General features: G+C 28.3%; 1 long non-coding RNA gene across 1 annotated transcript; it reads right to left on the reverse strand.

Moving 5' to 3' along the window:
- Positions 1–11,133: 11,133 nt before the first annotated feature.
- On the reverse strand, positions 11,134–11,873 carry LOC136973131 (uncharacterized). Its single transcript, XR_010880446.1, has 2 exons — positions 11,773–11,873; positions 11,134–11,201 (listed from the first exon to the last, which is right to left on the reverse strand). It is a non-coding gene; the product is annotated as an uncharacterized lncRNA (long non-coding RNA).
- Positions 11,874–16,007: the final 4,134 nt, after the last annotated feature.

Genomic DNA, 16,007 nt, shown 5'->3' on the forward strand with positions numbered 1-16,007 from the left:
ACGTTTCACCGCATTAAAAATTATCAAATGACAGCATTATAAATTAAAATCATTTCTTTACAATTGCTGCATTATTATTATTTATTAATTCACAGATCAAATTACAACTATATAATGTTATTTGTTCTATAGTTTGTTTCTCTGTAGATTTGTATTTGTTTTTGGGAAGTGAAGTAATATTTAGACAAATGCAATCTTTTTCAAGTTAACAGATAAACTTTAAACTGTATTCAAAGATATTTTATTTCTTTGACTCCTTAATTTTATCAAGCTTATTAAAATATCAAACTTGCTTAAATCTTTAATTAAGTTTGATTATTCATGTTAAACTCATTTGTAGTAATATGTATACAAAAATATATGTTCTGTTTTTAAAACTATATTATATATATGTATATTCACCATAATCTTAAAGTAACGTTGTCTTAACAATCTCAGTTTTTTTCTTAAGCTATCAGTTAACTCGTTTGTTTCACTAGCACTATACCACACCCTTTTTCAAATCAGCAAAAACATCAGTTTACTCATCAAAAAAAACATTTTTAGTCTTTTTTAAAGGCCGCCATCAGGCTGTTCTGTGAAATGGAACAATCATTTTAAATACAGTAGAATATGGCATATCAAACAAAACCTTAACCTACACAAAACTTAAAAAGAGCCAAAAATATTTATTTTGAGTGATTAAACTAATGTTTTAGCTGATTTGAAAAAGGTTATAGTATTAATATTATAATAGTGTTTTTAATCAGATATAGTTTAAACATGTTTAACTAGCTTTTCCTTCTGTTCATGCTGTTTCAATGTTCAAATGAAAGGTGAAAAGTTTCACAAGATAATGAAATAATTTTTCACATACATTGATAATATAACTGAATTTCAGTTATGATAAAAACTTACTTTTCAAGTCAGCAAAAAAATTTTATTTTTAGCTTAAATTTTGAAATCAAAGGATTTTTGTTGAAATTATCCCTCAAAAGATAGTTTTAGAGTTTAATTTTTTGTTTCTAATTTCTAGTATAATGAATGGAAATCCAATTAATACATTTTATTTTTGGCATTAAACATTTATTTAAAACTTAATTTGATTGAGTACAAACAACTAAATAGTTTTTTTTATAAGAAACTGTTGCCGATTAAAATTTTTTTCATACTTTATATTTATTAAATCTATGAAAACTTCCAATTAAATTTTCTGTACCATTTATGAGCCTGTATAATAAATCCTTAATCATTGCCATGATACTTTCATGAATGTTTATTATTATTATATGAAGAAGTGAAGTGAAGCATTGTGAACAATAAAAAAAAACAGTTGAGTTTTTCACAGTAAATTAAAAAAAAAGTTTGGTTCTAGAACATTATCTTGTGACGACATTTGAGAATGGAAAAGGATTCAAACATAATATACAACACCAGGCTAGATTGATGGATTAGACATCATATGACCTCTCATTCCTATTGGTTGTTGCTTGACATGTGTCTTTCAACTTGCTAAACCAACTATCAGTTAGTGATAGCACCATACCTGATTGAACATTTCAGGTAAAGAAAAACACCATATTTTTTGTACCAGTCTGCCTTGGATGCTGAAGATCTGGATTTTGAGGAGAGTTTAAAAGAAAAATATTTGTTGAGCTAGATCTGTAATACAGATTTGAGTAAACATCTAACTAAAATTATTTTGACTTTAAAGTCAGTTGCTAAAGATATTTATCTAAACCTTTACTACAAAACTAGTTCAACAAATATTAGCAAAATTCTGTATTTTCCTGTATAAGAACTGTTGTGCACTAATAAAATGAAGACATGAAAATTATGAGTTTTCTACATTTTCCACAGAAAAAAGTATTGGATTTTCATAATTTTAAAAACTATCAAAGAAAAAATTTAGCACATATAAGTCTCAAAATATTTTATTTTTTTTTGGAAATAGCTCCAATAAGTTAAAAAATGGAGTTTTTGAGTTGGGCATCTAAGATGCAAAAACGATGTAATTCAGGCACATACTGTGATACACTGAATCTTTTTTTTGTTTCAAAATACAAAATGATATATCCTACAAAGTTCCTTTTTGACCATTTTCAAATATCAGCAGATCTCTTGCAAGGACTCCAATGCATCACATAATGGAGTGCATCTGCTTCACTGTATTGCATAATGATTTCTCCACAAGAAAAATCCAGATAATGTACAGTACCAAACATTGATAATGTTTTGTGAAGCCCAAAATCTTTGTGCATGAATTATGCTTTAGCATCTTGCATGCTCTAACTCAAACTGTCCATTTTTGATTTTGTGCCTATGAAGACTTTTGAGTAGGACCACTAAAACTATAATATATCAAAGATTTGGTGAAATCCACTTGGACCCATTTTCCAGTTTGTGCAAGGATCCTTTGTTTTATCATACAAAATGATTCAGAAGATTGTCTTATTTTGTTTTTAATGAAAGTTGAGTTGAACAGTAATAGAAAATTGTTTTTACCATATTTTCACACAAATAACATCATACTGTTGCAAAAACAAGTCATTTTCACTTATATTTTTGAAACATGTCCTGATTTGCTTGTTTTGGTTTATAAGAATACTGCACTACTAGGTCAATGTGAAATAAATGTAAAAGTATTAATACAGTAGAGCATCAATTATCCGACTCAACTGGGGACTGAGGTTGGTCGGATAACCGAAAAATATGAAAAAATACATTATTAGTATTGTGTATTAGTATATCCCATGTAACTGATGTTAAGCGTAACAAATTTTTTTTAAATAATAATTATCGTTAAATTATTTCTTTATTTTGCACAAAATAAAGAAAAATAGAAAATTAAGCCTGGTTTAAATACTGGCCTCCCTTTCATGGTCAAGCCAGTGTTTCCAGCTAAAACACGCAAAAATTTAACAAAAATAATATTAAAGTAGCCAAGACATAGCCAAATATTGTAGTGCCACATCACTGGCGGACATTTGAATTTGCCGACTAGAACACAGTCAGTTAACCCATGTGACGGTTGATCGAGAGTCGGATAATCGATGCTCTACTGTACTGCCAACTATTCAGTGACATGTCTATGGTAACTAACATCAAAAATTTTTAAAAAAATGCTTTTGTTAATTATTTTTTAAAATACTGGATTGTTTTTACTTTGCACAATGTAGTGCTGATTTTGCCCCATCTGTAAGAGCTCTTGTGATGAACAGAAACTTCAAGAAAATCTTTTGTGTCTGACAAAATAGAAATTTCTGAATTCTTGTTAATATCTAACCAAAAAATAACATCAATACTTTTCAAAGTATGGACATTGTTTCATTAGACTGGGAACATCATTCTTGGTCTGCATATTTTGATATTTGACAAACCTTGTTGGTGTCGTGTTTTTGACAAAACTATTAGGGGTATTGTTCTAGTATCATTTCATTAAATTTTCATTGAAATCACTCATATTTTGAATGCTTTCTTCTATAATCATTGATCTCTTTTTGCAATGCAATGTACTATAATTTGTGGGATGAATAAAAACACAAGAAAAATGGTTGTTTCTATTCATTTCATGTAACTTTTTCAAATTTTAACTAATAATAGTGAAAAAGTCTAAGACCCAGCTCTACTTGTACTGATTTGTTTTAGGACACTTCTCTTAAACTTTAACTTCTCTATATTGAAGCTATAGGGAAAGTAAAAGGTCTCCAGCAGATTGTGTTGCAAAGTCTGTCAAATTAATGAATGTGGATATGTGGAACTCTTTCTACAGAAGACATCACAGACAAGATTTTTGGAGAGGTAAGGAATTTTACTTTATACATATGGCAATGTTAGGAAACACTCTGCCCCATTACCAGCTCTTCAGTATGTTTCAAAAACACAAGATTTCATGATGACTTTTAAAAAAGTATTCAGGTCATTAAAGCTATTCCATTTTTCAGTTTTCCAGATTATCTGAGAAACTTGAACAGTTTTGTAAAATCTCTGTTTTCTTTCTGTGTAAGTTCTAATGTATGTAATATAAGGACTATATAACTAATAAAGTTTTTTTGTACAGAAAAAAAGCTAGTTTCTGTTTACAACTAGAGAATTGGGAAAAAAAATAGGTTTGGTTGAATAGAGACGGTAAGTCCTAACATATGGGGTAAAAAGAAACATCAAGTAAAAACAAGAAACAATGAGGATTTTAATTACTTTGTATATCACCTACTAAAATTGTTAGAGGATAAGAGCAATTTTTAAGACGACTAATAACGTTCCTTATGTGACTTTTTAAAAGTTACATAATCATTTAAACAAAAATGTTTCTATTCACCCCATTTTATGGTATATTAAATGGGATTAAAACCATTTTAATTCAAAAACTAACTAGAAGAGAATTTTCATTAAAATTAAGATTTATTTGTTTAGCAAAAAAGTGCATTCCCAAAAATTAAAATACAACAAATTTCATTCCAATTCATATTTGAACAAAATTACAGAGAATCATTTAAATCAGTATTCCAAAGAAGAAAGATTTTGGGATCAACAGAATATTTTAGGAGCCAAATAAAATGAATTTGTTTTATGTAATCCACTTGTCAGAAAATTCATCTTGTTACTTTTGGATTATTATTCAATAAGGTAATTGTGTAAATTAATAATTTGAATACAAAGGAAAGAAAATAAACTTTTCCCACTGTCAAAAAAGAATTTGATGCATATTTGATAAGTGGTTCTTTAATCATGATACACATTCCAGTTTTATGAAGTATGAGCTGAACTTTCTTCCAGCTTTTGAAAATTTAGTTTCCAATAATTTAATTTCCTAATATTTTTATTCTCTTTAATAAATACAAATCAGTTTAAAATTACCAAAAAATAATAAATTAAAAATTTTTTTCATTAAATAATTTTCTGAACAAATAGAGGAGGATCTTTTTATTACAAAAGAAGATTTGCATATAAATGATACATTTATTTATTGCACTCTGTTCAAGTGAATGCATTCAAGTAACAAGAATTTTTATTTTTGATAGGCTACTGTAATGATACAAGTATTAGTAATTGAGACTGTTCCATCAAAAATTTGGATTTTATAAAATATACAAAATATAAATCCAATATTTATTAAATGGCAGTTTATTACTGTTTATAAGTTGAAAGAACTAAAGTAACCATCTTGTTAATCCTGTGTGCAATTTGTTATGTTTATTGTTATTTTCTATCAGTCTGTTTTTCTTCTGCTTTCTTTTGTTTTAATCTCATCATATCTGCATCTCTGAAATTAACAGTAATTAAAAATCAATATATTTTATATTAAATAAACAACATTAACAATTTAAATGTATGAATAAAAGAAAATGTGCAACAAATATTGATCAACTTCAAAGTAATTAATTGTTTAATATTTTCTTCATATTTAACTTTTTCCCTACATATTAATAAATGCTTCTTATATGTTAAATGCTTTCCCTATGTATAAGGACAGTGAAGAATTTGATGTATTAGAAGCCTATGACTTCCTAATCATGCTTTTTAAATTCCTACTATTAGTTCACACTCTCCCTACATATATATATATATATATCTTGTTCAAGTTTTCAATTGTTAATAAAATACTTTTTATTCATCCACTCAAGTTCAAATACATTTTTTTAAACTTGTAGTGGATGACACTTGATGTTAATACAGTTTTTTCAAATATTAATTCATTAATTAAATTTAATTATTGGTTAATATTACCTGTGGTATCGAAGATGGCAACGAGGAATTTTTCCCTAGATACTAGATGGCAACGGGGAAATTTTTTTCCCCTGCGTTCGAGATTGCCGTGTCTCTGGTAATCTGGAAACAGATTAACAATGGATAATCTCAAAGTAGAATACCGAGTGATCTAAATGTTAGGGGGCGTACCCGTAATATCTGTCGCATTATGCAAATTAATAAATTTCCCCGTCGCTGTCTAGTATCTAGGGAAAAAAATTTCCCCGTTGCCATCTTCGATACCATGGGTAACATTAACCTAATTATTAATACTTTAAATAGAGTTTTAGCAGTTTGTAATGAAAATTGAAATCAACAGGCAGTAGCTCAATCGGTAAAATGCAAGGATTTCAATATTTTTCATGTGAAGATGAAGAATGCGAGTTCAATTCTTGCAAAAATCAATAGTTTTTTGAAAATTTTTGCTTTAAGTAGACATTTTATCCAAATGGTTTTCGAGAGTGAGTTAGCAGTTGTGGCTTAATGGTTAGAATGAAGGATTTTTCTCAAAAAATAAAATTGCAGAAATTTTATGCTTTGGGTTCAATTCCGATTTCTCTTTCTATTTTGATTCTGTCATATGTATATACATATTTATATTAATTGTAATTATTTAATAAAAAGTAACTAAAATAAAATTTTTCTTTGTTGACCTCAGTAGGAATTGACTTTAAAAAACTTTTTTTATATTACTTGTTTATTTTTACTCTAATAAATAAAATATAACACTAGTATTGATAATAAGATAGCTCAATAGAAGGAGACTTCTGGCAATCATTATTACATATAAATTTTGTAATTTCTGCAATTTACTACTCTGACGTCTATTCTGATTAATCAGATTTTTTTTTTTTTTTTGGATAATTGCAATCTACTGTTCATTAAACATTTTTTACATTTCTAGAAAAATACAGAGCAACTGAAATGCTGGAGAACAACAACATATCTCAGACTTAATATATCTATATTTCATTTGTTTTAATGTATAAAAAATCTCTCTGGAAAATGCCATGTCTGAAATCTATTCTGGTTCTGTCTAGCCTTAAACCCACTGTTCAATAGGTTAAACAACAATAAATATTCATAAAACATCAAACAATAGAACAACACAATACATTAGTAACATATTATCTCATCTTACTTTTATACAATTAAACTTACACAACACTGATTCTAGATTTAACATATTATTGGGTGACCACTAAAATATTTCAAAAACTTCATATTCTTTCCTGTGCTAATAAGTAAATTATAATTTGCAGTGCTTGATGTCACAGGACAGCTAGAACATTACTACATTTCTAAGAATCAACTGCAGCATTTTTGTACAAAATGACACTGAAATCAGATGATCTGCATTTTCAAGTGTACAAATTCTACTCTCAATGTAGTCATTTCAAAGAAGAAGGCAAGCAAAGAAAAACAATTTATTGTATTTTGAAGAAGTACAAGAAAGGCACAGTTGAAAGAAAGCCTGGATCTAGAAGAATTACATTCTTAGAGCAATAGTCATCATTGCCTGTTAAAAGTTAATGATGGACTATTGATTCAACAAGTGCCTTCAAAATTTAAAGCAGAGATGGGAACCTTTTTCTATGTAAGGGGTGCATTTCAAAACTTTTGAACTGACGTGGGCCACATACAAGAGAAAAGCGAAAAAAAATATCTGTAAATCACAATTATTTATTCATATCTATATATATAATTGAGACGAGTTGATAATAATAATGCTAATTTTTTCAGTTTATTATTATTAAGTACACAGAACTCGCCCAGGAAATAAGGCATCTGTGGAGGATGGATAGGGTGCTTATTGTACCTGTAGTTCTCTCCTCTACAGGTGTCATACCACACACACACTACACAAAAGCCTGGGCACATTACAATTGAATAGAAACACATACATCACTCTACAGAAGGCCACTATATTGAATACATGTCATATTGTGAGAAAATTCCTGAATACAGACACACACACTGATACACTTCGTTAATTTCTGTTTTGGTTACTATGCCTTGACTTTGGTCTGGCATAGTACTTAGCCACCGGTGTTAACCGAGTATATCTAACTTAACCCAACATAACAATAATAATAATAATAATAAACACAGAGCCAAAACGGTTAGGAGTTGAAAGTTGAAATTTGGTACACAGTTAGGGTACATCATGAGGATGCACACTAAAAAGGGATTTTTTGAAATTCCTCCCCACGAGGGAGAGGGACAGGATTTAGTCTTAACACTTGCATCAACAATGGAAGTGTCAAGTAACAATGGAAGTGTCAACAATGAAAGTGTTACGTAACAATGGAATTGTTAAGAGAAAGCGACGTCCATGACGCAGATGCAGTTTTTTTCATTTTTGCAGGAAATTAAACATATTTTCAGATCCATCTAAAAATTCTCTAATTAGTCTGGAAACAGGGGAACCCAATTCTTGCATTCTGTGAAAACGGGTAAGGTAATAATCTTAATCTTCGGTATCGTTACTTTTGCCCAAGCAACGCCGGGCCCACCTGCTAGTATAATTATAAATTAGCATAGGTATACTTAATTTAACTTTTGGCACAGATGTAAATGTAATATATTGGAAATATTTGGTTAAACATTAGTCACCGCTAGCTTTAAACTAAATTCAATGTGTCTATCAGCCAGTTTCTAGTTTTAATTTTTACTAAATTTATTGTAGGAAAACTATTCACATGCATAAGTTGTAGAAAATAATGTTTGAATTTTTGCTGCATACTTCCTTAAGCTGGAAAATTTATATATTTATTTGTATTTTATGTGACATGGGCCACAAAAAATATTACTGCAGGCCGCAGGTTGCCCATCCCTGATTTAAAGTATTAAAAAGTTTAATCCACAAAGTACTGCATGATAAGATCATCAAATATTCAGATAAAAAAAAAATATTCCTGCAAGGACTGGAAGCAGATTTGGCTAGAAAAAACCAAATGTGGATGCTATGATAGAGAATTTACTAACCATTCTTTCATCTTCAATGACAAATTATATTTCACTCTCACACTCAATGATTGGAGGAAACTGGGTTTTATTCAATTAATGCAGGTCAGTTGCTCCAATGTAAAATTTACTCTGAAAATTCTAAAACTTGGGTTCTAATTTTCTTTCTTCATAAACTTTACAAGCACCTCATTTGGACCAAAGAGAGTTAAGTTAAGCTTTAATGTGGAAATCGGGTTTTGCCATCAATGCTTGAATTATCTAAACCATTGTAGTTGATCTGAGCTAATTCCCTACATCAGATCCAATTATTTCCCTTGCTAATAAGTCTTTTGGACAAACAACCCATTAGGCAAGAGCTGTTCATAGAGTTCTGGAGACAATAAAACATCAACTTTGAAATGTGCAGATTATGCGACTGCATGACTCAAGCAATTGGTTAAGTAAAAAAAAATTGTCCAGATTTAACACCATTAAGCTGTAAATTCAAAGTCTATAGTTATATGTATGATACTGTGAGGTTTACATGAGTAAGAGGATGGATGCAATAACATTCTGTATTATTATAAGGAGAGAGCATGCACATTAATTTCACACACATATAATACTTTATTTTTTGCAGTCAGTAAATTTTACATACCCTGTTGACAGAGAGAGAGAGAAAGAAAGGCTCTTCTTCATTGTTGAGAATTAACATGTACCAAAACTGTCAGTTCTCTTTTACATATTTCTCTGAGATTCATTATACAGGGTGTCTTAAACATCTATCCAGGAGCAAAAGAGATCTTTCCAGCAGCAGTTGGATTAGATTTTAGACTGCAGCAGACACATACACTGGCTATTATGACACCATGACACTGCTATCTGCAACTAGCACAACATGCAGAGTATGCCACACAGCAATTTGAGTGGTGCAGTATGATGTTAAGTTTATAACATGATAAACCACAATTGCTCCAGCACATTATAGGCTGATGAGGTAGTTTTCTCTGAAGGATATAACCATCACAATTTGCACCACTGGACAACACACCAACCACCACCATAAATCAATTTGCACCACTGGGTAAAGCATGCTCCATGATACACATGACACTGAGTCTCACCTAAATATCTGGTGTGGAATTTGAGGTGAGAGCTTCTGTTCATATTTTCATTGACAGTACCCTGAATAGTGACTGATAACTAAATATCCTAAATAAGATGGTGTACAAATTGCATGATGACCTGAAATTGCTGCAACTACAGCAGGTTTGGTACCAATATAATGGTGTCACCTTATTCCAGAGTAGGCATATATCAATGGTTTACAGAGTGGTTTGGCAACCATTTGATAGATGTTCCCTACACTTGACTTCTCTGGATTTTTTCCTGTAGGACTTTATCTATTTAAACCATCTGTGTATAAGTATCCAGAAGTACCATGTAATGTACTGTATATGTCTCTCCAGTTTGCCAATGACAGGTCTGTAAAATGATCCACCAGGAATGCCATCTGTAACATAATGCTCAACTTTGTCTTTTTAAAATGCAATGTTACCAATAGGTATCTGCTAAGGTTCCTCTTTCCAAATCCATTTTCCAATAAGTCCAGTTGTGGTTCCAGCAACAAAGATGTGTGTATCGAAGGCAGTCATTTTGAACTGTTTTGTATCAATTTTTGCAATGTTATCTTTTACAATCGGAGATTATTTGTGTGTTACGCTAAAAATGTCTTAAATTGCTTCATTTTATTGCCCTTCAGTTATTTTAGCACTGGAATAAGCATGCATCATATGCATACACTTGTGCAATGCTGGAAGGATTATTTTGCCCCTGCATAGATGTTTCAGATATTTAAGTGGACATTTTTTATAAAAGGAAGGAAAGTACTGGAAATTTGTCAACTTTCAAGTTTAAGTAGGTGTATCTAATATTATCAACTAAAACATATGTGATGAACTATCCATAAAATAGAAGAAAACTAAAGGTAAGATATATGTATGTGTGTGGTGCATAAAGGATTTTACACAATTTTAAAGATGCGCTAATTAGTTTGGATGATGGAAAAACTGAGTTTGTAATTACTATTTAAAATTGACAGGTAACCTACATCTGCTTTCAAGTTTATTTTAAAACACAGAAAATTCATAGAAAACTAAAGGTTATTCATAGAAATTATGATAATCAGTATATTCTCCTCAAAACAAAATGAGAAAACTAAAAAAACATTTGAAAATATTGTGATAATACATTAATAAGCAGCTTTAAAGGTTAAATATGATGATAAAATATTAGCAGTCTATAATATATTGAATATCATAGCTAATTTTTTTACTAAAAATATTTTATGGCATTAGATACACAGTGGTTTACTCATATAAAATTTATTTTATCTTGTTACCTTTGTCGTCTTTCCTCCAGGCTCAATCCTTTATTTGCACCTTTTTGATCTGATGATTTCTTTTTCGTGGCTTCCATTTGTTTTTTCAAATTCTTCTGCCTCGCTAATTCACGCTGGTTGCCGCCTTTTTAAATAATATATAATTTGAGTACCAAGTTATTATAAATATATAAAAATAAATGAATTTATTTAGTTCTCATTGAAAAATTTAATAAATTATAATTGTATAAAATTTATTAATTGTAACATAATTTTAACAATTTTTTAATATAACATAATTCATTTATAAAATGTTACTTTAATATTTAGTATAATTGTAAATATAATACACTCAAACCTGTTTTTGTGCGGTCATTTTTTGTGCGATTTTTTATGTGCGCAATGTGTTTTGTGCAATTATTTTTGTGCAGTATACCAATTTGATTGAAATTCATATACTGCACACAAAAAATCACACAAAACAAATCGCACAAATAAAAAATCGCACAAAAAACGACCGCACAAAAACAGGTTTGAGTGTACAGTGTATTATTATTATTATTTGTAGTGTATAAAAAACCCATATTAAAGAAAAAATCTTGAAATTTACTGTAAATGGCTGTCATAAGTACAACCCAAATAAGTGAATATTTCTTTATAACATTTATTTAATGTATTTAAATAACCATTCTTATCAAAATATCTGATGTACTAACAAGTTTTTGTAACTAGTATTTAATTAGGTTATCTCAAACATGCAGTATCATTGATCTTTTTGCCTTTTCTTTCTTATAAAGCATAATTTTTCACACATCTGCACGAAAAAATTAATATATAATTACATTTTGAATTTTAAAATATTAAACTGTAAGAATAATCATTTAGCAAGAAACAAATAAAAATGACTTTTGCCAAATTACTTTATAATGAATTATTAAATATAAAGCAAATACAAAAAAATTGCTAAGTTCATTAAATTATTATTATTTTGCTAATATATATATAGTCTATTAAATTATTAAAATTACTTTTTAATTTTATGAATTTGTGTATTCTTTATAATTATTGTAAATTTTAAAAGTGTCTTATATCATCTTTCAGGCAGTTAAGACTATTTAAGGATAAATAAATGTCTGATTTCAAGATATGAAATTTTGCTTGCATATAAACAGTTAAAACTATAATTGAGCCATACATTTTGATAAACCTGACTGACAAATGAACAAACTTTATATTGTAAAAGTTAGGAAAATAACATCATTGTATGAGTTCTCTGTTCACTACTTTTAATAAAAAAAAATTAACTAATAGAACAAAAACTTTTAACAACCAAAATCAGAATTCTTTATCAACATTGATATATCAAGTGTTTTTCACATTATTTTAAAACAACACATCACTTCTATAATCATTATTCATACCATAATTTTTATTAATAAGAATAATGTAAGTTGTTTGCAACGGTTTTTCTTCAACAGAATTATAAAACAAAATTTCTATATTCTAAATATTTGTAACAAAAATTAGAATAAAATATTTAAAACCAGAAAAAATTTATATGTAAGAATCAAGCCAGAAATCAAATTATTTTGGAAATATGTGAGAAGTGAATTAATATTTTGAGCTAAGTCTAATATATACACCTTTAAATCATGTTCGAAAATGAAAATCCATTTTTTCCTTCTAAAACCAATTCTTTAATGGCACCCAGTTTGAAGATATCCCATCTGTTTTCAAGAAATTTATTTATTATAAAAAACATCCTTGTTATCAAATAAGATTTTCTGTGATCAAAAGTAATAGAAAATCATGAGAATAAATGAAATACTAGAAAGAATAAATGTTATTACAGCATTCAATACTATTAGAAGCAAGATAAAACAAAGAAAGCATATAAAAAAGAGGGAGTTTGTATTAAATGCTCCCTATCTTTCCAAAATATTCTTATAGGCCTAGTTAAATGAAGTAATCAAAGAATCTTAATAATATCTAATAGTAGAAATGAACAAAACAGTTTATTACAAACTATTAATATGGATTACAACTCTCTATATCAATAAACAAATATATAATTGAAGTGAATTTGCAAATAAAACCTAAGTAAAAACATTTTTTATAGAATATCATAACAATATCATTTGATTTACTTCATTCCTTTCTATTTGATTTTGAATCACTCAACCAAACATATAAACATACATATAACAATGCTAACATAAATTGTAAAGCAAGATATTTTAAATTAAATAACTTTAAGTAGGGATGAAGGTGGACTAACTAGTGATACTAGAAAGCTAGAACAATAAAATATGACCATTCTCAGATGAGACAAGGGGATGATGAGATGATGCTTATGACGATAAATTTGCAACGATATTTTATATTTCAATTGCAATCGAATAATTGATTTCTTGAAACAACATCTTAATACAAATTTAATATGGTGTAAAGACATTTACTAATAGAATGCCAAAGAACAGTATCTAGCATTTACTACTAGAAAAACTTAAATAAGCATTGATGATAATCACCTTGTGCTGTTACTTTACATTAAAAAAAAAAATTGTTAGGATTTTTAAAATTATCTGTATAAAATATATAGATTTTATTAGAAAATAAATTCCAACAAATTCATAAAATTTACAAAAATCATAAACAATTCATCAAAATGTTATTTTATTCACGTAATTCCAAAATATTACATCCAACTTATGCAATTGCAAATTTTGTTCTTTTACACTTGTTTATAAAATAGGTGCAATCTGAAGATGAGACAAACCATCTCAAAACCTTTAATTTCAATCAAAATCTTCCTTAACCATTGGCATTCTTAATATTTATTTGTTTTAGATAATAAGCAATTATATCTAACATTATAAAACTAATAAAAATCCAATTATTACTTGATATTTGACTATTACAGAAATTTAAAAATTAACTGGAAAGAAGTAAAACCCAAAAAATGCTTTTACAGATTATCTCTTGGAACAAAATCTATGATTTAGGATTTTATGTACAAGCATTACTAAATGCTCTAATATGTAAGATTATTTACAGTTAGTATTTCACTCGCTAAATAATCAAAAGCATATTTTTGTCTTAATAGCAAATTAACACCTAGCACTAAGTTTTATATTTCATTTATGTTTAAATCTTTATAAAAGATTTCATAAAAATATCAAATCACACTTAGTATAATAGTTTAAAACTTTAAATAATTTTAATAGGATACTGTATATTCTATCAAGTAATATTTTAATTTGTTTGATAAAACATTATAAATAATACTATTATTGGACATCTCGGAACGACTTTCGTCAGAACTTCAATTTTGACAACATGGTTCGAAAGTTATCTCGATTATTCATCGCGATCGTCGATCAGAGTACTGAACCTAAATTTCTTGAAAGGGAAAAGTATCAACGTATAAAACATTATTTTGAGATTACATTAAAAGTGGCATATAAAACAGATAAAACTCTCACCGTAAATAATTTTGCACTAATCTCTGATATAAACAAGCAGTCTGCACTATTGTTAGACAGCTGTTTGCACACCTAACAGCAAATGAAGATGCAGCAAACAACAGTGACAACAAATTGATAGATTTGTAATATTTGTCTATTTCTCTGTACATTTAATGTTTTGTGGTAGTATTTTCTCAACATTCAAATTAAAAAATATATATATCATTGAACTATTTTAATAACTAACAAATATAAGATATGTAAACATTAAATGTTGAAGGGGTGATTTTAAAAGAAGAAAACAATCATAATGAATATTTCTAAAATCATATTGCTAAAGGAATAAAACATTAAATACATTTGATAAATAAATTTTTTATAATGAAATTATTTTAACTTTCAATGAATGAGTGAAATTGAAACGTGGACACGTTTCACAGAATCTGTATTGTTAAAATAGGTCAATTGTAAATTGTATCTAATGTCATCAGTTTCATAAAATTAAATTAATATCAACGAATAAATTAATTTACACGGTATTTGTATACAGTGTAGACTATGTTTGGGTCGATGACGTTAACGAAAGTCGATACGATCGAGTAAAGTATAAAAATTCAAAACAAGATCCAAATGTTTATAAATTAGCGGGAGAATGCATGCACGAAACTTACGTGTCATATCGGAACCCTAGGATAATTCAAAACAATATCAAAGAGAACCAATAATGAACACAATGCGACTCCAACGATACGAAAACCTCGAGCACTGTCTAGAAATAATTCAACATTCAACACTTTGGTTGACAGATTGACACAACAAGAATTGACCCAACACTAGCCTAAAACTATGTTAAAATAAATTATAAACTCAAATAATTTGTACAAAATGATTTTCTTTCGTTTTTCTCATAAAGATAATAATGCAATATCGTATTGTTTTAAGTATTTCGATATTCAAATAATTATCTACGGTAACGTAGCAAAACTATTTTCTTCTTTTTTTCCTTCGCAGTTATAATACTTTAAAATAATGTTTTGTGTTTAAAACTTTCGTTAAATTAGTCAAACTTCATTAAATTTGTTGTATAAAAACGTTAAAATTATTTCAAAACATCCAGACTAGAAGGATTAACTTAAAACGGAATTCACTAATCTGTCTTTTAATAATTGCGGCCAGTGTTCAAAATAAACCAACAATAAACTAAAACATTATCTTTTTATTTAATTCTTTCTTTCACGTGAGAATTAAGATGACTTTTTCCATTCTATCGTGGGTTTGGTCAGGCTTACAATAAGGCAACCCGATAATAAGAGTTACACGTCCATGCGAAATTTAAACACTAAGTATTGCAAAATCAGTTTCAAAAAGAAAAATATATTAGCTTTTATTTTATTAACCAAATAACACTTAGGTATTGGTAACATATACTAATAGTAACACACACAATTTTGACGGTTATTATTTTACTCCTTTTTTAGTGAAAA

The sequence above is a fragment of the Centruroides vittatus genome, unplaced genomic scaffold, assembly GCF_030686945.1.
Source record: "Centruroides vittatus isolate TY-2023 unplaced genomic scaffold, ASM3068694v2 contig_3088, whole genome shotgun sequence".
In the NCBI taxonomy this organism is placed as follows: domain Eukaryota; kingdom Metazoa; phylum Arthropoda; class Arachnida; order Scorpiones; family Buthidae; genus Centruroides; species Centruroides vittatus.